The following is a 25,703-nucleotide window of genomic DNA, read 5'->3' as shown; positions in this document are numbered from 1 at the left end:
AAAGGACTGCTAATGAGTTGTAGTCCACCAAATATGACACTGCCAAATCTCAACCTACCAGTTTTATGGGGAAAAAAAGAAACTAAAACAGAGTAAAGAGCAGTTTGATGCCTATTAGAAAAAAATCGCACTCTGAACTACAGTTCATGCCGGAGTTTAATCAGCACGGAGCACAATGGCAAATAATAAATAATAAAATTAAGCCCCATGTTAATAAATATTAAGCAATCTTCCATTTGTTTCAAAACAGAGGCTTTACCATCACTTTCACAGAAGCAGATCATTATTAAAAATATTGCTCTGAATTTCTTTAAAACTCTAAAAACACACAGTGCATCCTTATACTTATATAATAATATACTATAATAATAGTACTAATATAGTATATTGTTAATATACCATATCAATAATATATAGTATAATATAATATAATATAGCATAATAGGGTATTTATTATTAATATACTATAATGTATTATAGTATAATATTATCGTATATTATGTACTATATTATTAATACACTGTAATATAATAATACCCTTATATAATATATTTATGTAATAGACATCGTGCTGATTCAGCTGTTCCTCATCCCAAACTCATCCTGCTGCTTTGAACAGAGCTGTTTTCACATTCATTTCAAATGTGCTTTCCTGAAGCAATCATTACAACATCAAATGAAGAAAAAGATGGAAGAAAAGTTTGGGCTCTCATTGATTTTGATTTAATGTTTAGAAAGTCTCTTATGGTACATCCAATGTGTGAGCAGTGATTGGATTAGAATTGGAGTAAATTCTCCCAGCCAAACGCAACATTTGGTAGATACTGAAATGGCAATTGTGAGGTAGCACTATCAAAAAAAAAACCCACACAAAGGAAAAAATGGGGGGAAATGCATCAGAGTCTCTGCACACAAAGTAATTCAATATTCAAGTTGTCCTCTCCATCTGCTTTATTACAGCAACAAGTAGCTGAGTAGGCAGAACTGTGCTTTGCTGCTCTTATCCTATTGTATTTTATACTTTATTTATTTTGCTCTGATTTAAAGGCCTGAGTTAGTGGACACAAGTAGGAGCAATGCCAGTAACACTTCCTGCCTAAGCTTTATTCCTGTCAAACTTGAGCAAATTATTACAGTGGTTGCTCCAGATTTCCAAACCATTAAATTATGCTGAACCTGTGCACAGCAATGCCTTTCCCTCCATCCTCCCATGAGTTTCACAGCACTGGTGCATATTTCTTACTATCATGAGATTTACCTTGTTTTTTCAAGCACAAATGTTACTAACCACCTTTCCTCCCATTGCAGTGTCCTGGAAGACATGACTGGGAATCTCTGGGGTCCTATCAGGGCAAAGCTGGGAGCTGGACACCTGGGCAGTCATCAAAACCTCCCTACTTGCACAGTCAGATTAAATTCTCCCATTCCTGACTTGGTTTCAGGGAATAATGCCCATAATACAGAAAGAATTTAAAATATTCTAAACTCAAAAGGGCTTCCACAGTGCTCAAAGAATTTCTGCTTCCTAAAATTTTCTTAGGCAGCTCTCAAAAAACATTAAAAGAACATAAAGGAAACACAAGTAGATGCTGTGCTAGAGCCAAATGGCTCCTGCAGAGCTTGTGCTCTATGGCTTTCTAGGATTCAGCAATAAATAAATACAAGTTGAAACACCAAAAAAAGCAAAGAGGAGATCATGTACAGCAAAATGCACTGCAGAAATAAGGAATCTGGTATTTCATCCTAAGTTAGAACAAAAGAGTAATCTTTGAGCTGTTAACCCACTTGCCTTGATGATGAGCCTACTTTCTTGTTTGGAATTTTTTCCTGAAGAAGCGTCCTGTTCCCCCTGTAAATCAAATAATTTTGAGTCTGTCTTAATTCAGGACATTTTTTGCCTATTTTTCTGATTCACACCTCAAGTAAACAGGCTTGTTTTCATCATGAGTGCTAACAACAGTCCTCATTAACACAGCATTTTATAGACTAAATACAACTCTCTGCTGCCATTCAATATTATTTGTTCATTTTAAATAACAAATTTAGCTTTCCTAATGTGGAACAACTTTAAAATGCTTTATTAGTCTAAAGAGCTTTACAATGCACTTAGGAAAAAAAAAATTGAGTTTTTAAAAAAATATATATAAATGTGATGCTCCTTTCAATATGTATTTCTATTTAACCACTCCAAAACTTCCAGCAAGAGAAGCCCACAATTATTTAACAATAATTACATAATAATAATAATAATAACAATAACAACAACAACTCAGGAAGCCAAAACATTTTTATATGATGATATGTGTCTATGCTTAAAAGGTGGTTAAGAAATGACGTGTTTTGCTCACCATAACTGTCTCCATTAGATATTCAGTCACTTCTGCAAGTATTTTATTTATTTACAGAAAATATCAACACGTAGTGGCATTGCAGACAAAATGCAGCTACAGGAGGGTGAAATTAGATGGATTTTGCAAAAGAGTGCTAAGGATGAAGAAAAGAAGGGTTATGCCAACTTAAGAGAATGCAAGTGGTTCAGTGCAGATCTTCTTGACAATCTGTTTTTCATTTCTTGATGGGTCTGCAGGGGAAAAATTCCCAAAAAACCTTTGTGAGGCCTCAACTCAAGTTAGCAAGGTTTGGCAAACAAAGCAGCTGCCACATTCTTCCTTAATTTCAGCAGCTTATCCTTGCACACAGACTGGTTTAGGCCACCTGAGCTCTCCCCAAGCTTGGGAATGTTGAGTGAAGTGGTGCCTTGTTCCAGGAGGTGATGAGCAATCACAGGGGTCAAACATCCCTCTGAAAGCACCTTTAGAGAACCTTGAATTCCTGATAGAATGTACAAATCTAACAGAAAATCCTGTTCATGTTGCACTCAACAATCAAATATTCTTGCAATTTATTTCCCCCCCTCCACATTCAGAGTGGCTCTGCTGGAGTCCAGCTCTGTCACAGACACATCTTCTGAAAAATCCTTTCCTTAGGATTTTTCCTTCTGAGAAGCTGAGAAGCCTCGGGAACAAAATGTAAACAATGATTATCTGCTGCTGTGGAATGCAACAGGTGCATCTGGGATTGGCCCATGTTGGTTTGTTTGTAATTAATGGCTAATCACAGCCCAGCTGGCTCGGACTCTCTGAAACAGAAGCTTTGTTATTATTCCTTTCTATTCTCAACTTAGCTAGCCTTCTATGAAACCTTTTCTTCTTTTAGTACAGTTTTAATGTAATATATATCATAAAATAATAAATCAAGCCTTCTGAAACATGGAGTCAACATTCTTGTCTCTTCCCTCAACCAAGAACCCCTGTGAAAAGTCACACACCTCCTTCTGCCAGAGGGCACCAGAGACTCCTCTTTTCTTATTACCTTACAGAAATCAAAAATAAAGATTCCTCCTGGACCTTCACCTTCTCCCTCTGTAGCTCTCCAACTCCACGTGACTTTAATATCAGGTTATTTTCACAGCTCAGACCAGAAACAAGGTTTAAATGCTTTTTACCCAACATTAAGAAAGATAAACAGTGTGTGAACAAAAGGTTGAGCCATTTTTATGAGACATAATTAAGATTCTTGAAGATTGCAAGTATTTGAGGCATAGGTATGCTGTAATATATCTGCTCCTGTCTGCTTCAAGTTAATAAAACTAAGGGAACCAGATGTCTTTGAGATTATTGCAGATTTTCACTGCCAGTAACAATTAAGCCACAGCAGGGAACTCATGGGGTAGGAGAAAACTGTAAAATTAAATTTCAAGTGCCTACAAACTAATCATACATTTAAAGCACACTCCACCAATATAGTTTTGAAATCATCGTTCTGGCAGATTATTATTTTTTCAAATAAAATGCAGATATCTGATGAAGAGAGCTTTAATTAAAAAATCTTGGCAAGGCACCAAGGCTTAGTCCTTCAAAAGAGTATTCTTTAAAAGCTCAATCTCAGGCCAAAAATGTCACCACAGAAGGAAAAGAGACAAGCATACAAAGCTCTTAACATTTTAGGGAGAATCTGAGAGCATATGGGCAAAACTGGGGGGATTTTTAAAAAGCCCAAATTAAAAAGGTGCTGTTTATGAGAGAGAAGCAGTCAGCAGCTCTCATGTTCAGAGACCACTCCAATACTCTACATTTAGAGTGGTCTTTGCTTTGAAAAAATCAATGCAAACAGAGATTCAGCAATCTAATAACAGAGCATTCCTGTCTTCCAGAAGAAAACCCGCAGGCACTTTCCACAAGCTCTGCTCGGCTCTCCCAGCCCCAGGGTGGAGTTAAAAGCAGCAGAGCTGTCTGTGGTGCTGAACTGATTTTCCCAAAAGCTCTGAGTCCGTCTCTCCAGTGGTCCAAATTAACTGAACTTCTTCTCGTGTCTCAACAGAAAAATGTTGTCGTCAGACAATTTTGTCTCTCGTGTCAGATGCTGGGGATTTGTTAAGAGAGAGGTTTCTTCTGTAATAATGACCTTTCATTAACTGAATTATGCTGCCTGTTACAATTAGAGAAGAAAAAGTCATATAGAGAATCACAACAGCCTTCTATAAATCCAGCATTTTGAGGATCACAAAGACATATAGCACTTCCAGCAGAAATCTCTAGGAATTCTTTTTAGAAAAGACATAATTTAGTTAATTTAGTTATAGTCTATGGGTACAGGAATTGGAATAACTGTATTTTAATTTAATGTTCCATTTCAGATGACATTCTTAAAGGGAAAATTGTGTTCAGAACTGGAGCAGTGGCCGGTGAAAAGTGAAACGCCCAGGCTAGATAAGTGTCCAGCCAACCTCCAGCCAGTAAGGCACTTCCCCAACCCGGAGTCAGGGCTTTGTGCCCAAGGCGATGTCAAGCCTTGCGGACGTGTGGCCGCAGTAAAGAGCTCCGAAGTCGCAGGATGAAATGAAGAGGCGACCCTCAGTTTCTTCGGGAGGGTGGTTTTATTGGTAGGGAAACGTGCAGGTTCGGTGGAAGAAGCTGAGAGCCCCGAGGCAGGGAAAAAGCCTCGGTTTTACAGAGGGTGGGAGGGGTGAAAGATAGCAAATCAGAGAGGGATACATTAAGGATTGGCATGATCGGAGAACCCATCAAACACAGTTGCGGGAGGGACCCTGGCCCCTAACCCAATCACTCGACACCCTGGCCCGAACTCTCTAGAAAAAGAGGCAGGGGTGTCGAGTGACAGGCAGGCTGCCAGGGGTGGGGAACAAGAAAGATAACCAAGACAACTGGGGAGGGGTTTGGGGATTGACACAAACTGGTAACAGGACAGGACTTTCTGAGAGAACAATGGAGGGAAAACTGAACAAGCATAAAACACACCACAACACAGAACAATTCTTAAATTAATTTAAAATAAAAATTCACCAAATAAGCTTTGTTGATATTCCTAAAAGTATTCCTAAACTGCCCAAAAGAAATCCCCAAATGACCACTATCACCAAATAGATAAAGGACAAATATTACTTGAATTAAACCCCAGTACCTCAATACAGACCAGCACAGTCCTTCCCAAATGTTCCACATTCCCCTGTTCCTGCCTTCATTACACATTGATTAACAAAGTGGCTACTTTTACATTTCTGATTAAAGCAAAAACATTTGGACAGTTTTAAACAAATGAGGCTTTACCTGAGCAGCAGGATTTGTTGCAGTGACAATAATTGCTGCTGCCATTTAAATGGATCAGGCTCAGCTGTGCTTTCTATTAAAGTGTTACAAATGAAAATGTTTTTCTCATTTAACTTTTTGCTCTTAAGGCACAGCCAAAATTCTTTCTTAGCCAGATCTTTTAAGGAAATGGGATTTATGCATTGAAACTGCATTACTCATAAATCCATCTGCAATTTTTCCTTGAATGCAATGGAGATGTAAAAATCCCCAGGTATTGGAAGTGTTTATAAACTCCATCACATGTTCAGGGAGAGAGGCCTTTGCAGTCCCCAGTGATGGCAGGGAAGGCTGCAGAATGAACTTGCTCTACCGGAACAAAAACAGGAGTTTCATTTTCAGACAATAAATTCCACCTATTAAGAAGTAAATTGTGTTTTTAAACTTTCTGACCCTAAAAAGTTTCATCACCAGATGAGGGCTTAGGGAACATCACATGTTTTACCACTCAGAGAGCAAGTGAAATGCAGTCTTCATTATTAATTCCAGGTATTTCCTGGAAGCAGCTATCCAAAAGCATTCTGGCTGACTACCTGAGCAGCACTCATTACTTCAGTTCAGCTCTCAGATTGCACATTTCTGTCCTCAATTAAATGGGAAACATCAACAATTTCCTTTCAAAGCTGCAGGGTGCAAATGTGACCCAAATAAACTCTCAGTTTTGTTAAACTCTGCGGATCAGAATTGTACCTGGACACCAAGAACAGCATCCACCATGTGCTTTCTGGACAACCAGAAGACTTTTGCCTCCCACGCTCCTCATCCACCCCAATCCATGAGCACTGGATGTGTTTCAGTGCTACTTCATAGGAAGGTTCACCCCTGCACCTTTGCAAACAGCCCAAGCCAAAACTTGAACAGCAGAGCAGCACTGACATTGGATGCAATTTCATCACAATTGGAAGAAAATAAATGTTTAGTTGAATCAGGCATCCAGGGACCTACCCATGTCCAAATCATCACTGCAATGAAAATGACAGTGTAGCTCATAAACACCTGGATGCACTCTTCACCAAGGAGTTTCTTTACTATTTTTTTTTAAAGAATGTAACTGAAATGTGGAGTCTTAACTTCTTTTTGCCAGGGTTGGGATTAAATGTGTGAGATGGAATTTCTTGTTGGGACTCAGATGTTTATTAGTTCTTATGTATGGTACAGTCTCACAAACCCTGAGTTCTACAGCACTTCACTCTAACAAGGTAAAATGGAGCTGTATCTCTCTCTCTCTCTCCACAAGGCCTTTTAAGGATAAACTGTCCGATTAAGAAATGGCACCTAAATTATTTTTACTTTTAACCCAATAACCAACCACCCATGCCCAAAATGTGGACTTTTTATCCAATTACACAAACCCACCCAACCCATGGAGAAGAAGGTGAAGAAGAGGGACCAGCCTCCACCCTAAAACCTCCATCTTGCTTTATATATATTGTTATATTCTAAAACCTTAAACTCTAAGTTTCCCACCCTGTGATATTACACCCTTCTACTCAAACTCCACACCCACAATCCCAGTTCTGTCATTCCATTTTGCAAGCCTTCTCCACAGCCTCAGGTCAAACGCAGTGTTCTCTTGGTCAGTGCCTGCCAGCACAGAAAGTCTGAAATTCTCAGTAACCAGAACTCCAATACTGAAAGAGTAATTTTTCTTCAAATGTATCTTTGAGTAGGGTTAACACATTCTGTCACAGACTGTACAAATAAAAATCCCTCCAGTTTGCCCTCAAGAGCCAGAGGAAGAAATATGTGTTCTCATATGCGCACACAATACCAACACAAACATAAAATGGGAAAATGAGGACAAAACCCATCAGAACTGATAAAGCAGCTCTTTAAATTTGCTTTAATTGCAGAACATGCTAATTCATGGATGCTTACTAGAGGAGAAGCCCAGTTCACATTGGCCTCTCAGGATTCAGATATCTGAGCCCAAACATGATGCTGCTGCTTGTAGCCCCTGCTATCAAACCTCCTCTGCTGCACACTGCAGCCTTAACTCAAAGAAGGCAGCAAAGTGACATCCAGCATGGTCATTTTTCCCCCAGAAAATGCTGTCCCAAGCCAAAATGTCTTTGGAAAAGGAATTTAACATCCATATTGAGATTTTCAAAGTGTTTTTTTCCATTCCAACCAGTAAGGAACAGACTTCAGAGTAAACAGTTCTAGCTGTGAGCATAATGGGGCCTATAAGAATCACACTTTTTATAATATTCCCATATAATGTCTTATATTGTAATAGAGACTAAAACCTCTATCTTAATGCAAATCTGCCTCCTAGAGCTATCAGTATCAATATTCAAGTTTATTAATAATGTTTACAAACTTCTCCTGATTTCTGGTTGCCCAGAAATGCTCAGGATGACAGCTCTGCATCCACAGGTTTGGGATAAGGCACATTAAACCCCAAATAATCAAATATTCCTGTACCACAAACTCACCCCAGGGTAAAGCTGCCCACAAAAACTTGTTTTTGTTCTTAAGTAGCCTAGCACAGAAATAGAGGAAGTCTGAGGCATTAACTTCAAACACTTAAGAGCTTTGCCCATGCCAGCAGCAGTTCTAGATGTTAACCAATATTTAGTTAATAAATAAAACTTGGGGGTCATCTATAAAAATACTAAAAATGACAGAGTGCAAATAAATACATTTAAATGGTTAAAATTTCTTATGAATTGATTAAACTCAAAGAAATAAAATTTACCTTTTTGTCCATTTAATTAAAAAAAATATTTGTGCAGCAGCAAAGAGTCAATGGCTTAATACAGAAAAAATAAAATTCCAATATATCTGAAGCCAGGAACATTCACTGCAGAGTTGTTCAGAATACAAATAAAAAAATGTATTCCTAGCAGCATTCCTTTAAGCCTAGACACTGTATTTTGCTCACTCTCACACAATTAACCTGAGAAAACATTAGTGGTTTTGTAATCCTCCACAGTTTCTTTATGTACCAATCTATTTCTTGCCATTGGCAGTGCGTGAGGCCAATAATGCATGTTCAAAGGAATAAAAGCTATATTTAGAAGCCAAAAGGAACAAACTGACAAGGGGAAAAGCTGCAGCTCCAACTCACAAGAACACATGCAATGTGGAAGAACAGAGGTCATCCTTGCTGGAGTGAGTGGCAGACAGGGGAGCAGGAAGCAGAGCTTACAAGGAATGAGACTGATGCCTGAAGTTTTAATTTTCACATTTTCCAGATTTTGTACTGCTTTATTATGTAATTCTGAACTTCATATAAAGTGTTAGCAAGTTCTCTTCACAGTCTAGTTAGACAAAACAATCCTTTTCCAGCCCAAGGACACCATTGCAGCTTCAGGCCCAAAAAGTATAAAAAAAAATGAGTTGAGGAGAGCAAATTGAAAGGATGGGATTTCATGACTTTGGACAATTAACCCCAACATGGAAATTGACCAAAACTTACAAAAGTGTGAAAACTCATCACCTGTCATCCATCTTGGGTCCATCTTGGGTGTAGCCCCAGCCAGGCTCGTGAGCTGCCCCAGGTGTGTCCTTTGAAGGCCTTTTAATAAATCCCTACTTAATTCTTTAATTCTGTCTAGCCTCTGTTCTCAACTCATCAAGACCGCTGGCTCCAGAGAACAGGCAGACAGAGCTGCAAGATATCAATTTTTCAAAGTTTTATACACATCTGAGGATTTTTTAAAATTAATTCCCTTGTTTTAAGCTAGTTCCTACAGCTCATTTTGGTGCCTAACAGTACCACCTTTCTTTAGCTTTCTTTTCCCAGTTTTCAGGTGATTTCTTTAAACATCCTCCATTTGATTTAATTTGATTTCTGCTTTATATTCTCTTCATTTTCATACTAATAACACATCTCTGAATCTACTCTTCCCCCAGATGCTTACATTATCTCTTTTATCATGGAGTTTATCTTTTCATCCTCGAATCTACTGATTTTCTCTCTAGTCTAATTCCTTTTTCCTTTCTGTGATGCAGCCTGACCCTTTTATCAGCTATCCCATCACTTTTCTTTCATTCTCCTCCTCTCTCTAAATGACTCCTGAGAGACTGCAGACCTGAAACAGAGATCCCCTGAAGATCATCAGTGTCTGGAGAAGCGAGATTACAGTCTTTGACATCAAAAAACACCCTGTTTCAAGGCTCTTCCCTCTTACAGAGATTACAAAAATGTCACAGCACAATGAGAGTGCTCTGCCATTGCACCTGATATTCTTTTGGGGGATGTTGAAAACCTCTCTGTGACTTGAAAACCCAAGTAGCCAAATCCTGATTAGCTTCTCCCAGGACACAGGAGAATCACAGGAGGCTGGAAGAATAAGAAAAATAATCAAAGAAATAGAAATAATAAAAGAAAAAAATGAATAAATAAAAGAAAAATGAAAATAAAATAATAAATGAAAGAATGTTTGTCTGCCATGCTCAAAAGCCAGGCTGCAGGGACATGAGAAAGCCTGCCAGTCAAATGGGCATGAAGAATGTTGTAAATAACCTGAGATTGGAATTGCAGTGTGCAGTCATGTGAAATGTGTTTCCAGCTCCAATAGAGCCAAAATTCAATAGCAAGCCTCAGAAGTGTCTTTAAAGATAATATATATTTGAGATTACAGTGAGTTATGGCTTTAAGCAAAGTACAAAGAGAAGCTTTTTTGATGACTTAAGGTACATATTAAATTATAAATTTTTGGATGTCAATGAATATTTTCAGAAAATACCTTCAATATCAATCAAAGCAGTGCTGCCATTCTGAAGAGATGTTACTTCTCAGCACTGGGAACAAAATCACTCCTAATCCTTGCCATAACTTCCACAACTCAGCTGTTAATCACTGTGTTGTGACATATATCTCTCTATATGAAAGGCTGAAGTGTTGAAAGAAAACAAAATAAAAATCACAGTTAAATGCATAGCTGAGCAGAGATTTGCTTTGAAATATCCCCACTTGAAGTCTAAACACAACTGCACTTGTCAGTTAGATTTTTTCTCTTATTTCATGGTACATAATGGCTAAGAATTCAATCCTTTCAGTTTCTCATCTGGCTGTTCACTGTAAAATCTTTTAAAATGTCACCCATAGTAAACTAGGGGTACCAAGATAGCACTTGCTACAGGACCCAAAATACCATTTGGCTATTTGCAACTTCAAACAGAGCAAAGCACTGCAAACTCTTGCCAAAAAGTTAGGAAGCATTGTAAGGTTTTATTAAACCAGGAAACCTAAAAACAAAGTTGAAATGTTCATCCTGCCACTACCACCCAAATGTTCTGGGGAGAAGGAGGCTCTCCCAGTGTGCCCCAAAGCCAGGGCTTGCCAAGGAGCCTGCTCACCTCCCACCAAAGAAAAGTCCTTACAAATATAACCTTGGGTCTTGTTTTACACTATGGGGTCCGGTACATCAGACAGAACAAAGAAAATTCCTCAGAGAAGAGCAATCCACAGTCTGAAACATCATTCAGTCTACCCCAAAAGCCACTGAAGGAGCATGAATTTTAATGATGCTCTCACACACAGATCTGCTTCTTCACAAAATTAAACAGCCTTACAATAAAGGCCCCACTAAAACTGCTTTCTCTAATCCACTTGTGAAGATAAACAGTTGCTAATAACTCCTTAATTCTATAAATATCATCCTGGATTTCTTCATATTTCAAAGACTGACCCACACCTTTGAGGTTATACCACAATGGAATTAGGCAAACCATCCACAGCACATTATGTGTGTGTGTATCAACATCATAAAGTTGGCACTGTTAAATACTCCTGAAATTACACTGCTGGTCATAAAAATATTAATTATTAAATGAGAAAATGCATGGATTTAATAGCATATGGTAAATATTTACTTTAAATAAATGTTTTAGTGTCGAGTGTTTCAGGAAAGGAAAACATGTAATGCTAATCTGACATAATGAGGAGTATTTTAGGATATGGGATTAACATCTTGCCTGGAAAAAAGCATTATTTCAGGACTTTTTCCAGTAATTTCTGTCCCCAGGATCCACACTGTGATTCCGGTTTTGTCTCTCAGGCTGCAGAGTGCTTTTAAATATCCTGTGAATTGAGAGAACAGTTTTTACCAAGTACTCTTTGAAATAGATGAAAGCATTTCATGTTAGAAGACAATTTTTGATCCATAGATAATTACCCACAGTACTCCCAAGGGGTTGAGTCTCATATACAAACAAAAAGATGACATCTGTTTGCTAATAATGGTTAAGAGCATACATTGATTTTTGAGTTGATTAACTGACTGGAAAACTGTTGGTTTAGACAACGATGTGGAGAAAATGTGGAGAAAAACATTCTACATACACCATGTAGAGAAAAACATTCTACATACTGCAGCTATTTTCCCACAACAATTATTCCAGGTGAGCAATTACAACCCTTTAAGTTACATCCATAAGTTTATTAGGATTAAGAAAAATTACCTTGTAATGTCTTGACAGAATTTCCCCACTGTGCAAACAATCTTGGCACCCTTGCAGTTAAACATCATTTCTAACATGGACTTCTGCATTTCCACCTGTTTTGCAGCTAAACCAAGGAAAATGGTAGTGTATATAAAAAGCTTCCTTGAAGTTTCATGATCAACAAGAGGAGAATTGTGTCACATTTTTTTCTCTTTTCACTCAAACTCCTTAAGGTATTGTGTTTTGAAGAGGCTTTTAACCTGCAGTTGGGGTTCATTGTTACTGCTGCATACTGGATTTTTCAATTCTCTCAAAATATTCTATTTACTGCATGCATTATTGCATCCTCTAAACACACACAGGGCACGGTCCTGACCCAGTGATCAGATACAGCAGAGCTGAAAGGGCTGCAAAATCTCCCTGTAAAGCTGCCTAATCATTACACCACCTCCTGAGAATGTAATAAAGATTCTCTGTGAGCTGTAGGAATAGGATCTGTGGCTACTGCAAAGGCTGAAGCTTCTCTAGACAGCAACCAAGTGACGGGAGGAAGAAGTTACACGAGGTTAACACCACCAGATGAAAGAGAGAAGGAGAAAATATAACCTCAAAGTTAAATCACTGCAGTATCTTCTACAATAGCACCTAATGTCCATGCACACGATTTGAGAAGCAGTTTCTGGTTCTGAATCCCTCCAGGTGTTCATTGTTCCACTGCCAGGTGTTCCCTACCAGGAAAACTGCAAATTCCAGCACTGGGAGGAGGTGTCCCAGCTGTGCAAGCAACACAGCTCAAGGCAGAGCTCCCTCCTGGAGGAATGTCTCCAAAAATAACATTGTGGTGGGCACAATTGGTTGCTTACAACAGAAGTCGTTTCAGCTGCACCAATTTAAAAATTGCACGCAAAAAGAAAAATCAAAAATCTGCCACCATCTTTCTTCTGGAGCAAATATGAAACTGGAAGAATTAAGGGTAGGGATGCAGAAATCCACTTGGTCTGGGATTTAAGGCAGGCAGTGCAGCCAGGGAAAGATCTGGCTGAGGTGGAGCCATTTAACTGAGAACAGGGCAAGTAACACAGAGAAATATGAGCTGTGGCACAAACACAGGGCTCCCACAGACCCAGCTCCATGAAGCAAGCATACTTATGGCCCTTTTCACCTCTAAACCATCCCCTAAAGCAACAGTTCTGCTGAGGAAGAACATTCAGCTGTTGCTTATAATGTAATGCACAGGGATTTCACAACCAGCGAGAAGTCATTACACAACAATAAACTTAATTCACAAATGCTTTCTTTTTCTAGAATGGCTGCACATACATTCTATTTTCATCAGGCATCTGAACAACGTTTACAAAAAGTTGCACACCCCACATGTCACTCAGGAGGAACCTATGCAATCAGCATTTCACCAGGGCCAATTTCTTTCTTCTTTTTGGAACAATGTCAGATAACAATTAGACCTCTCTTTCTCCAAGACAGGAGCTGCTTCCCAAGGTTTATACTGAATGGTTTTCCTTGGCAGAAGTGACACAAAACAACTAACCATTAAAACCTAAGTTATTTTACCTGTATTCTTTCTTGCCTACAGCACTAAACTACTTATCCAGTATAAAACCATGGTGCAGCTGGAATATTTTTTCCTACTTTTGAATATCAACTTCCTAAAGAGAGAAGCAAACCTTAACAACACCTAAAAGCATGTTCTTTTTCAGATCATAAATACAGAAGGAGTGCTTTGTCACGGACATCTTTTGGGAAAAATCCTTTCCTTAGGATTTTTCCTCCTGAGAAGCTGAGAGACCTCAGGAACAAAATGTAAACAATGATTATCTGCTGCTGTGGAGTGCAACAGGTGCATGGTCTCGTGTGGTTGTTTGTAATTAATGGCCAATCACAGTGAGGTGGCTTGGACACAGAGCCCGAGCCACAAGCCTTTGTTATTCATTCCTTTCTATTCTTAGCCAGCCTTCTGATTAAACCTTTTCTTCTATTCTTTTAGTATAGTTTTATTGTAATATAGATCATAAAATAATAAATCAAGCCTTCTGAAACATGGAGTCAGATCCTCGTCTCTTCCCTCATCCTAAGACCCCTGTGAACACCGTCACTGTGCTTGATACCCTTGGGGGTGCCAAGAGATTTCAAATGTAGGGTATTTTCTTCCACTTCATCTAAAGGATTTTATAGCATTACCTGTTTTCACAGTGTCTCCTAAAGATATCTAAGTTTCAGCATGCTTTGCAACAGCCAAATGACAGCTCAGCAGAGGATTACCTGTTCTCTTCTTTGTTGGTCATTTCTCCTCCTCACACCAAGGACTGTCACTTGCAGTGTTGTGCAAACATTATTGAAAACTTTGCTGCACTGCAGCACCAGGGAGAAGCCCCAGCTGTGGAAACCATGACCAGACATTCCTCCTGGAGGATTCCCCAGGGCAGCTTCAGTCCCAGAGCCAGCAGGATGAGGCACTGGGTGAAGGCAGAGGCTCTGCTGCCCAGCACAGAGAGGAGCAAGCAGCACAGCTCGTTCCCAAGCACTGCCCTGGCACCCCAGAGCAGCTCCGTGAGGGACTGCCTGGCACAGCACAGCTGCTCATGACAGCCCTCCCAGACTCATCTGACACACAGAGTAAAACTGTGCAGTGCAGAAGAATGCAGAAAGCCATATGCCTCTTTCTGTCCCCAAACAAAGGACACAACCAGTTTGAAAAAGCCCTTTTCCAAATCTGCCTGGCTGCTGGATGAACAATCATTCACGAGTAACTTCTGGAGGCTCACAGGTAGTGCAAAAGCATTACAGAGAGCTGCAGAGTTCTGAGTGAAGCCCATAATTAAGCAAGCTAATGATCTGAGATGATGATCCATGGCAGAACTGGTTTGAGTTTGTTTTGAATTCGCTTTAGAATTCTCAAAGAAATGTTTTGCATTAGTGGATAAAAGGCCCTGGTAAGTCATTTGTGCTTGCTGATAGATGTTAAATGCCTCTCAGAAAGCATATAAGTCCCTGAAATGTTACAGATTATTACAGCCAGCATTTCCTCCAGTTAACATATCCAACCAACAGCAAAAATCAGAGAATAATTTTAAGGTTGAAAGGGACCATTTAGGCTTTATCTGATTAAATCCCTTAATTCCAAGCAAACAAAAGTCTGTAAATCAGGACCCTGGAGCAGTATTATCAGTCTAACCATATCTTTTGCAGGACCGGAAACAATGATGTGCACAAGTCTCAAACGTGGGTTTAAAGGCATATGATTTCCAACCCCAAAAGTGGATTCATTTCATGTGGCACTAGTCACAGCAGCTCTGGCCCTTACACAAACAGGATGTGGAGAACAGCTGACATTTTGCTCACACAGACTGCATCACCCAGCACTTCTAAAAGTCTTGAATGCCCTGATTTGAAATGCCCCAGCTGTACCTCAGGGCAGCAAGGGCTCAGCTTTCCCCTGGGCTTCCCTTTGGCTGGGCCACCTCGGGTGTGACAGGGTTTACAGGGGTCCAAGGATGAGGGAAGAGACGAGGATCTGACTCCATATTTCAGAAGGCTGATTTATTACTTTATGATAAATATTATATTAAAACTATACTAAAAGAATAGAAGAAAGGATTTCATCAGAAGCCTAGCTAAGAATAGAAAAAGAAAGAAGAATGATAACAAAGGCTTGTGTCTTGGACAGAGAGTCTGAGCCAGCTGACTGTGATTGGCCATTAATTCAAAACAATTCTATAAGACCAATCCCAGATGCAGCTGTTGCATTCCACAGCAGCAGATAACCATTGTTTACATTTTGTTCCTGAGGCCTCTCAGCTTCTCAGGAGGAAAAATCCTAAGGAAAGGATTTTTCAGAAGATGTGTCTGTGACATTTCCAGCAGCTCATCCTCCCCGGGTGAGCGGGCGCCGCGCATCGGCACGCGGGCTCTGACCCAGAAAGGGAGAGCTGAGAAGGGGCTGATGAGATAAACTGTGCCTGTCCCCAGTTCAACACCAACACAGCCACACTGCACTCGCAGCACATCCAGCAAAAATATCTGCTCTTCCCAAGGATTTATTTTTGTACAGCTTTTCCGCAGTAAACAAATGCTCCTGATGGAAACTATGTCAACCATGCTGCTGGAAAATGTTAGACCAGACACCCTGATCACATCTTCAAACTCCTTTTTGGTCCTTTTTCACAAAAAAAAGAAGTCATCAGGATTTATTTGCCATCTGATTGTTACCTCTGTATTAGTTTTTTACTTATTATTTGGCTTAGTTTTAAATTTTTATTGAAACCTATTCTAGGTGGAAACACTGTTCTTTGAATAGTTATAGTGGCAAGACAGAGTATAAAATAATGTTTTCTCTAACATCTCCCTTTCCCACCCAGATGCTCATAAGCATGCTTTACTTCCATTAGAATATTCATGGGATATAAATAATAAAAAAAGCATGAAAGCTGCTGGAGTGTGGGTAGAAAATTTACTCTCCTTGCTAGTTCTTCACTTTCACCTAACTTCCTTACAACTGGTACAATAACTTGAAGCAAAATCTGTCCTTTGAGAGAAACTTCTAAGCAGTTAACAATGTACTCCCATCTTTTAAATCCACACAGTGCCACAGGATATTAATGTAACAGGCCCATCCCTGATGATGTACACTGCTGCCTATTAAGAGCAGGAGCTGGGGAAACTAAAGAAATGTTTTTCAAAATTAAGCAAAGGGAATTTTTTTTTGTGCTTAAGCAGATGGTATGCACAGAAAATTTTAAAACAATCTTATTTCCAGTCTCTCCCAGGACAGTTCTCTCCAGACCAAACATAGCTTGTTTTCCAAAGCATTGCTTTCATTTACCTTTCACTAACTGAGCAATTTTCCACAGGCTCTTGAATTTTCTTTGAGCCTCTACAGATACCATATATGTAGTAGACAAAGTGTTGTGTTAAAAAGCAAGAAATGAATATTTATGTTCTAAAAGTTATGGCTTATTATTAGACAGTATTTCCCCCCAAACTGTTGAGGTTTATTTTAGTAATTAATCAGCAGACATAGATTGCCTTACAAAGCTTTACTGCATAATTAATAGTATATAAAGCATTCTTGAAAATGTACAATTCAAGGTGCATTTACTAACATTTTGTGAATCATTTAAGTTTGAACTCTTTCAGTTGCACTGTAGGTTTGCTATTTATAGAAACAGGAATTGAAATAACACAGCTTTGTTTGGAGTTTAATGGCTATTCTCCTTTACTAGCTACAGAATTTTCAAAGCAGCTACCAAACACATGAATGAAGATTTGAAAGGACTGGAATATTTCAACATTCCTCTTTATAAACTTATTTTGCTTCATGAAACTTTGATGTACCCTCTTCAAAGTACCCAATTGCTACCAGCTACATCTTTCAGAAGTAGCTGTTAGCAACTTAGTGAGTTTATTTATGTTGTAGATATTCTTTCTGGGAGATTTCAGAAGTTGCCTGCACATCTAATTCTCTAAACTTCTTTTGCAAGACTGCTGGTGAATGTTTTTGCCATGCTTGACTCTTTCCTGGCAGATCCAGCACAACAGGATGTGCTATTTAGTAAGTTAGTCATCTTGAACATCTTTGCCTTTCAGAGCACAGAACATTAAGCTAAACTAAGCTTGCACTGAAAAGGACACCGGGGCTTCACCAAAAGAGTTTTACAAGATGCAGTCAACACTTTACATTATTTGTCCTTTCTTCAACTCATGTTTTGACATTATATTGCTACAAGAGAATCAGTCACCCACACCTATTTTTAAGCTATCCAGGCTTAGAAATGATTCTTCCATTTCTATAAATCAGACTCTTTTAAACAGAGCAACAAGCAAGTGTATTATTTAATTCATTCTAATAAAACAAATCTGCTGTCAAAGCAGTGGCCCCAATTAACCAGGTAAATGCATGAGAATGGTTAAAAAAACCAAACAAAAAACCAAAACCACAAGAAAGATTTGCAATGGGTTTGTCATTTCTTCCCAATGTTTTGGGCCAGTCACAAGGCCTTGTCTGACTCAACTCAGCTGATTGAAGTCCCCAGGGCACAGAGTTTAACAGACTAAAGTGCACACTTAGCATGATTCTGACAGCTCTCCTATGCCTCAAAGCACTCTAAGATGCCCCAAGTTCAGGCTAATATTCAGCTGGAAAGCACTATCAGCTATCCTGCTCCATGCCATCCAGAAAAGAAAGGCAGCAAATGCCAACTATCCTTGTTAGCAGGGTTTTGGGTTGTGTTTAGATTTTGGAGCTAAAATATTTCAGAGCAGTTTGTAGAGTGAGAGTCCCAAACCCATGATTTATTGTGGAGTGGTTGTCTTCAGGGATGTCTTCAGCTAGACCAGCTTGCTCAGACCTAGATCTCCTTGCTCCTGTGTTTCACCACTCTCATTGCACAAAACTTCTTTATATCTCATTTGAATTGACCTCTTTCAGTCTGAAACCATCATCCCTTGCCCCATCACAGCATGCAATCCTAAAATGTCTGTGCCCACCTTCCAGCTGCCCCTCAGGTACTGAAAGGCCACAATTAGGTACCCCCAGAGCCTGCTCTTCTCTAGGCTGAAGGCTCAGCCTTGTCACAGGGACTGATTTCTACACTCCCCTGGCTCAATCCCACTCCTCAGCCCCAAACTGGAAACTGTGCTCCACATCTTGCAAGCCCTGAACAGAGGGGAGGGGGTGGGAAGGGTGCCAGCTTCCCTCTGGTTAACACAGCCCAGGTCACAGCTGAACAGCAGGAAGAAAATAGAACATACATTAGGACCCTACATTTGTACTACATTACAAATACTCATCATTGCTAAACCTTCAAAAACACATTATTTGAAATAAAGCTACAGTTTGTAATTAATATGAGCAGTTACACTAACAAAAACACATAGAAGGCAATGAAAAAAGTCTGACAGACAAAAGACTGAGCAGCTTTTTCCTCTTGGGCATAGTCTTTAATAAGAGAATCAGTCAATCATTCTTTGAAATTCTGCTATCAGGACAAAGAGAACATGTCTCCAGGAAATTTAGCATGATGGTGTCTGGAAAATGAAAAAAAAAGAGCATTTCCCAAGCATTCATATCTCCATCCAGCATTTAACAGATGCCTTTATAAGCCTTGAGCTGCAAGGACTGGAACAAGATGCTCTGTGCATTATTCTCTCACCTCCCCTATTGAAATCCCTGCCTGTGTTAACACAGGTAACAGATTTATGTTCTTACACTGAATCAAAGAGGTTTGAAACAATAGTAGATTTTTGCAATGCTTATCCAACCTAATGGGAATTCACACACACCTCAGAAGAAATTTTACTGCCTTAAGACAGAAGCAGTGTAGAATGTGGTTTAACAACATTTGGTATTTTCTGACCATTAAAACATTCTGCCCCACCACAACAAACTCATATTTTAGAGACACATGGGCCCAGTGTCCTCACCAGTTTCAGTACCATAAATGGGCTGCTCACAAGCCAAATAAAAATGTACAGAAAATATGAATTACTGAATTATTCCTAGTCACTTTATAAAGCATTGCTCACCTGCAGGCATGTTTTGATGGTTTCTGGTGGTCCAGCAGGTCACTGTTGGACTCTAAAGACACTGAAGATTCCTGTGCAAGTCAGCCCCAAAGGCATACATTTCTAAATCTTTCTTGCACATGGAAGAGAAAATAGTGAGGGGTAAGAAGAGAGAGAAGCTTTCAATGCAGAATAGAAGGAAAAAAAAAACAGTGTTTTTTTTTTCCTGAGAAGACTCCATTACATACTTCTAATTATATTTACTCAGAAAAAATGTAGGTATTTAGAGTGATAACAAAATTACAAAAGCAGTACATTGCAAAATACGTTTCCATAGCTATTGCAGTGTTCTTTCCCAAGATGAATTATTAACATTATTATCACTGCATTTTTGAAGTCAGGGATGTGGAATCATGAATTCACCACTGACAAGACAGAGATGCTGCACACATCTGCAAGGAACAGCCTTAAAATGGTGGCAGAAAGAACCAACAGCATCATTTGCTTGCTATTGTGAAGAGTTATGCCTCATCCCATCAAGGAGGAGAGCCGCACAATTTTATTTCTTTCTAATCCAGGTAGTTCAAATTTGCAATGAGAAATACTGTCATGAGTTATTTACAAGCAGGTCATACAGTATTTCCCTTGCCAAAATTATTCAGCAGATATGTAAATAATTTTGAAAAGCATCTGGCTCAGAGTTACCAGGTTTTGCACACGGGTGTCACTTTATGCAAATTATCCCGTAAACACATCAGTATGTTTCAAAATAAGACAGAGCAATGGACAAACTGTTCTAACTCAACCAGTTGCGGCAGATGGCAGGATGCAGGATGTCTGGAGCCTGCCAGATCCATGGCTTCATCTGGAGAGGACAGCCTTGGGAGGTGTGGCATGTGACCACTATTTCCTTCCCCCCACCATCCTTTTGTTTTTACACCTTCTACATCCAAATCCAGTAAGTGTTAAAAAGATTAAGGTATGAAAAAATGATGTTTAGAAACGGCCAGGCAGTCCAGCTAAGGATGGCCTCAGCACAGACTTCTATATTTTCATCATATGCTCTCCAACAGAGACCAAGAGCATCTTTGAGAAAAAAAACCCAAAGAAACAAATTACAAAAACCAAGGTGGGTTTTCTTGTCTAAGATAATTTGCTTCTGGCAATCTGCTGTTTTGAAGCCTCTTGAACATCATCCTGGGGATTTTTTCTCCATAGCTCTATCAAATTTTCTTTCTGAACTCTTAGTTTTGTTCCCTATTGCATCCTGCAAAAGTAAATCTCATTTCTCTAACTATTTCAGAGGAAAACCAAAACAAAACGTCCTCAAGAGCTCAAAATTTTTGTGGCAATGGTATTGCCCAGGAATTTCATATCAAAGCCCCAGGAAAAGCAGCATTGCCAAACAAAAATAAAAAATATCATAAATAAACATAGAACATCTCAGATTAGAAGGGTCCTACAAGGATCACCAAGCCCAAGTCCCTGCTGCTCTCAGGATGACTGAAAACTGAAAACAAGACTAAGAGAAGTCCAGACACTGAATTCTGGCAAAGCTTGGTTATGTTCCACATTTACACTGCACATCTATACAGAACTACTTCAGCATAGCCTTGCGCAGAAGACAAAAAACTCCAGTTATTAACTCCAGAGATAGAAGTCTTGTAGCTAGAGCCAAAAAAAGTTATGGTCTTTTTCAATTTTAATTATATTTTTTCCCACATGCACTTAAATGATGAATATTTCTGAAACACACACCATAAGCATCCAGGACAGTTCACTGATGTATTAAAAAAAACCCTTTCACACAAAAAACTTTTAAGGACCCTTGCAATGCTCCTCATTCTATGGCTCAACATATTGCTGTACATATTAAAAATGATAGAATTAAGAAACAAAAATAAAGAAACAAACAAAAAAAAAAATCAGTCAGCATTGAGTAGTTATCTCCCAGAAGAGTTTTTCAGCTTGCATCCCACACAGCTGGTGCCAACAGCTCAAGAGGGAGTTGGGCAAGATGAAATTTTTCCAAGGACTATTGTCTGCTTTGAAGTCAACATAGCTATCGTATTCTATGTTTTAATTCCTGCTTTCTGAATGTCTGGGAGCAACCACTTCTGTTTAATTCAGAAATTGCCTTCAAGAAATGGGAAAAAAATAGAACAAGAAAAAAAGAGGCTAATTTCATTGTATGAAGAGCAGCACTTTATTCTGATGACTTTCAACTTTTGCTAGGTCTTTACTGCACACTGCACTCAACTGCTTGCATGGGGAGGTTTGATCTTGATTTTACAGTGTACCTTAGGAAGGTCTTTTTTTTATTCATTAAAAACCAGGACATTGTCCAAGTATTTTAGATATTTCTCCTGACTCTTCAGCAAATGCTCTAATATTTAATTACTTTTCATATTTATGTTTGCCTAATGGTGGTCTATGTGCATGTAACAGCTCTACTGCAGGTCTTCTATCATGTTCCAGGAATGCACTGCTCAGATTTGGTCTAAGTAAAACCCAAATAATATTACCCAACTAACATTTCTCATGTGATGATTCCTGACTAGTCATGATAAATTATAAAAACTCACAAACAAACTTATTCTAGGAGATTTGTGTTAAGCAGCAAAAATAGCTGTACTTGTTGCTACATTTATTTTCACATGGCAAGGCAAATGAAGAAAGTGGATGCTATGTTAATGCACTGGCTGTTTCCCAACATCCTCTTGAACATCTGTTGTATCTTTCCCCTAAAAACTGTCAGTAGAATCAGCACTTCCATTGCCTCTTACATAGCAACTTAATCTAGCACTTTTATTACCCAAAAATGGATTCCAGCAATCAGCCCCAATATCCTAATGCAGCCAACATTCTTACTTCTCTTTTCAAACCAATGAGAAAGATAAATCTAATATTTCTAATAACTAGAATATTTTCTAAGTTTCTGTAAAACCTCCAGAATCAATAGGTCAACAGGATATGCAACAGTTAGTAAATTACCTTCTGGTACTACAGTAGCCACAACAAATAAACTGAAAGAATTATGAAATTAATTGCTTTGTTTGGAAAACCACCCCAATGGAGTCCTGGTTTCCCCAGTAATCTAAGAAAATACTATTTGTACAAAGACATTGTTTTAAAAAACCAGAAGTTTTGGAACCAACTGCTCGTTTTAGAATTTGTTTAACAGACTCTACAGCATCAAGTGATGAAATTCAGTAAGAGGGGATGACTGAAATAACATAAATATATTTCTTTCAGACAATATTAAAACTTCATATGTATCCCTTAGGGTCATATTAAAAATGCACATATGCTCAAGACACCTTTCATCTATGAATAGTTTGTCAAAGTCACCAAGTTTCAACAGAGTAAAAACCTTTCCAGAGAACAAGGGCTTCCTAATCTGCCTTTCCTGCACATTATATCTATTACATAGGAAACCTGAGAAGTTCTGCATCACATTTTACATTCTAATTAATTTCAACGGTATCCACCTCAAGCATTTTGGAAAGCGAGCTCACTTGCAATCTCCTGGAAAGCCTTTTCAGAGATATGAAAAATCTCTCAAAACCTAAGTGTTAGGCAAATCAAATAAAACACCCAAAGCATCCCAACTATTCAAAAATGTTTCATGTTGAAAATTCCACCTTACTGATAAGTTTTTCGTGTAAACTTGACTCATGTCAATAATTCACAGCATTAAGCAGGAAATAATTTAAAAGTTCCAGGGCTTTTATAAACTCCAAAGAAAACTGTGCATTAGTATTAGAACAAAATGTTTGCTTTTATTTTTCAGCTTCTTTTCCCAGTTCCCTCTGGGTGGGATAAAAATAATTCAAGCCAGGCTGCAGTTAGTTACTAATATAACTGTGCACACCAAAGACAAACAGATTCATTAAAATACATCTAGCTGTAGAGATCCTCCACAAAGCAAACATCTATCACCAGTCATAAAGTGCTGACTTCAAACTGAAAGCGGAGCAGCACAAATTTTACCTTCAGCTGAAATTCAAATTATCATTTCAACACTCTTCCAGTACAGAACACTTTTTAATTCTGTTATTGATGCTGCTTTCTTTCTGCTGTTGAATACTCACATCAGAACCATGGAAACAAACTGGAAATTTTGCTGAAAAACTTAGAAGCATAAAACTAGAGTTTTATGTGGAAGTGAAGGAGCATCACACCACCTACAGCCAGTAAAGGCTTTATTAGCCCATCTCAGCTCCACTGAGTGCACCCGTTCAGCTTTCAGGATTATTCCCAATAGGCTAAAATCCTGACAGTATTAGTCAGAAAAATTAAATTAGTCTTTACCAAATCACTTTGATATAAGTTATTCCAGGGCTCATTAGATCAATCCTGAACCATTAAAACACTTTTGTACTGACTGGGAAAGAGTGAGACAATTCGCAATTGCTTTCCATGCAAGCTAAATTAAATTACATGGAGTTATGTGTCTAGTTCAAAAAGGGCAACAACAAGTCAATGCTGTGTGCTTTTTAAAGAAAAAAATTCTCTAATCCCCACTTCCTACAACAGTCTTTTCCAGTTTCCATAGAGAAAAATCCAACTGATACAGGCATCTAGGTGCCATGATAGTAGTTTGTAGAGATTTTTTTCTTTTTTATTTTGGGAAGCATTTAGTGAAAAAATTTGGGCTTTTGATCTTCTTTTCCAGAGTAGCCTAAAAAGATAAGTCTCTATCTTGGCCTTGTAAATTCTGCACATAAGACTTCATCTGTGGAGGTTTAAACTCTATTTGGACCATGTACAATTTACATGCAGTCTTTTGCTTTATTATTGCTTTTTCATTGTAAGCTTCAATACCATTTTCCGGCAGCCATGCACTTAGCTATCTTCAGATCCATTACTTTTGAAAATATCTCCCCAACAGTTTCTCAGAGTTGAGCACCAAAACATGATCTAAAAATCTACAAACACCACATTACCTGCCCCTAATGGGGATCCCCAGAGCTCCATCCTTGGCCCTGTGCTCTGCAACATCCTGAGTGACTTGGACACAGGATTTTGGTAGATACTAAGTTAGCTGATAAAAAATTGGGAGGAGCTATTGCCTCCTTTGAGCCAGAGGGACCCTGCATAGAGACCTTGATAAATTAGAGGCCTGGGCAACCCCCAACTGAGTGAATTTTTACAAGGACAAGTGCTGGATTCTAGGGTGGGCAACCCTGGATGTACAGACAGACTGGGGAATGAGGGGATGGAAAGCAGCACCAGGGAAGGGGACCTGGGGGTCCTTGGCAAGCTGAATGTGAGCCAGCAGTGCCCTGGAGCCAGAAGGGACATCCCTGTGCTGGGGACATCAGGCACAGCATCACAGCAGGGCAAGGGAGGGGATTGTCCCACTCTGCTCTGAGCTGGGACAGCCCCACCTTGAGTGCTGGGGCAGTTTTGGGTGCCACAATGGAAAAAAGATATAAAGGTACTGGAGAAGATCCAGAGGAGGCCTTGAGAATGGGGATGGTTTTGGAGGGGAAGCTGTGTGAGGAGCAGCTGAGGACACTGGGTCTGCTCATCTTGGAGAAGAGGAGACTGAAGTCAGAGCTCACCACAGTCACAACTTCTTGTAAGTGGAAGAGGAGGGGCAGGCACTGATCTCTGCTCTGTCACAGGGGACAGGAGCCATGGGAACAACCTGAAGTTGTGTCATAGGAGGTTTAGGTTGGGTATCAGGAAAAGGTTCTTCCCCTAGAGGGTGGTTGGGCACTGGAACAGCTCCCCAGGGCAGTGGTCACAGCACCAGCCTGACAGAGCTCAGGAAGTGTTTGGACAATGCTCTCAGGCACAGGGTGTGACTCTTGGGGTGTTCTGTGCAGGGCCATGTCACAGACATCTTTTATGAAAAATCCTTTCTCTAGGATTTTTCCTCATGAGAAGTTGAGAGGCCTCAGGAACAAAATAAACAATGGTTATCTGCTGCTGTGGAATGCAACAGGTGCATCTGGGATTGGTCTCATGTGGTTGTTTCTAATGAATGGCCAATCACAGTCAGCTGGCTCAGACAGAGAGTCTGAGACACAAGTTTTTGTTATCATTCTTTCTTCTATTCTTTTAGTATAGTTTTAATATAATATATATCATAAAATAATAAATCAAGCCTTC

General features: G+C 39.2%; 2 long non-coding RNA genes across 2 annotated transcripts; both read right to left on the bottom strand.

Moving 5' to 3' along the window:
- Positions 1-138: 138 nt before the first annotated feature.
- LOC139604204 (uncharacterized) lies at positions 139-10,126 on the bottom strand. The gene is made up of 2 exons (XR_011683911.1): positions 9,112-10,126; positions 139-4,488 (listed from the first exon to the last, which is right to left on the bottom strand). It is a non-coding gene; the product is annotated as an uncharacterized lncRNA (long non-coding RNA).
- Positions 10,127-11,598: 1,472 nt separating this feature from the next.
- LOC139604211 (uncharacterized) lies at positions 11,599-20,102 on the bottom strand. Its single transcript, XR_011683912.1, has 3 exons — positions 19,602-20,102; positions 12,081-12,186; positions 11,599-11,700 (listed from the first exon to the last, which is right to left on the bottom strand). It is a non-coding gene; the product is annotated as an uncharacterized lncRNA (long non-coding RNA).
- Positions 20,103-25,703: the final 5,601 nt, after the last annotated feature.

Source organism: Agelaius tricolor, unplaced genomic scaffold (genome assembly GCF_023055355.1).
Source record: "Agelaius tricolor isolate 1412-34295 unplaced genomic scaffold, bAgeTri1.0.p SCAF_46, whole genome shotgun sequence".
Taxonomy (NCBI): domain Eukaryota; kingdom Metazoa; phylum Chordata; class Aves; order Passeriformes; family Icteridae; genus Agelaius; species Agelaius tricolor.
This window is presented reverse-complemented; position numbering and strand designations above follow the sequence as displayed.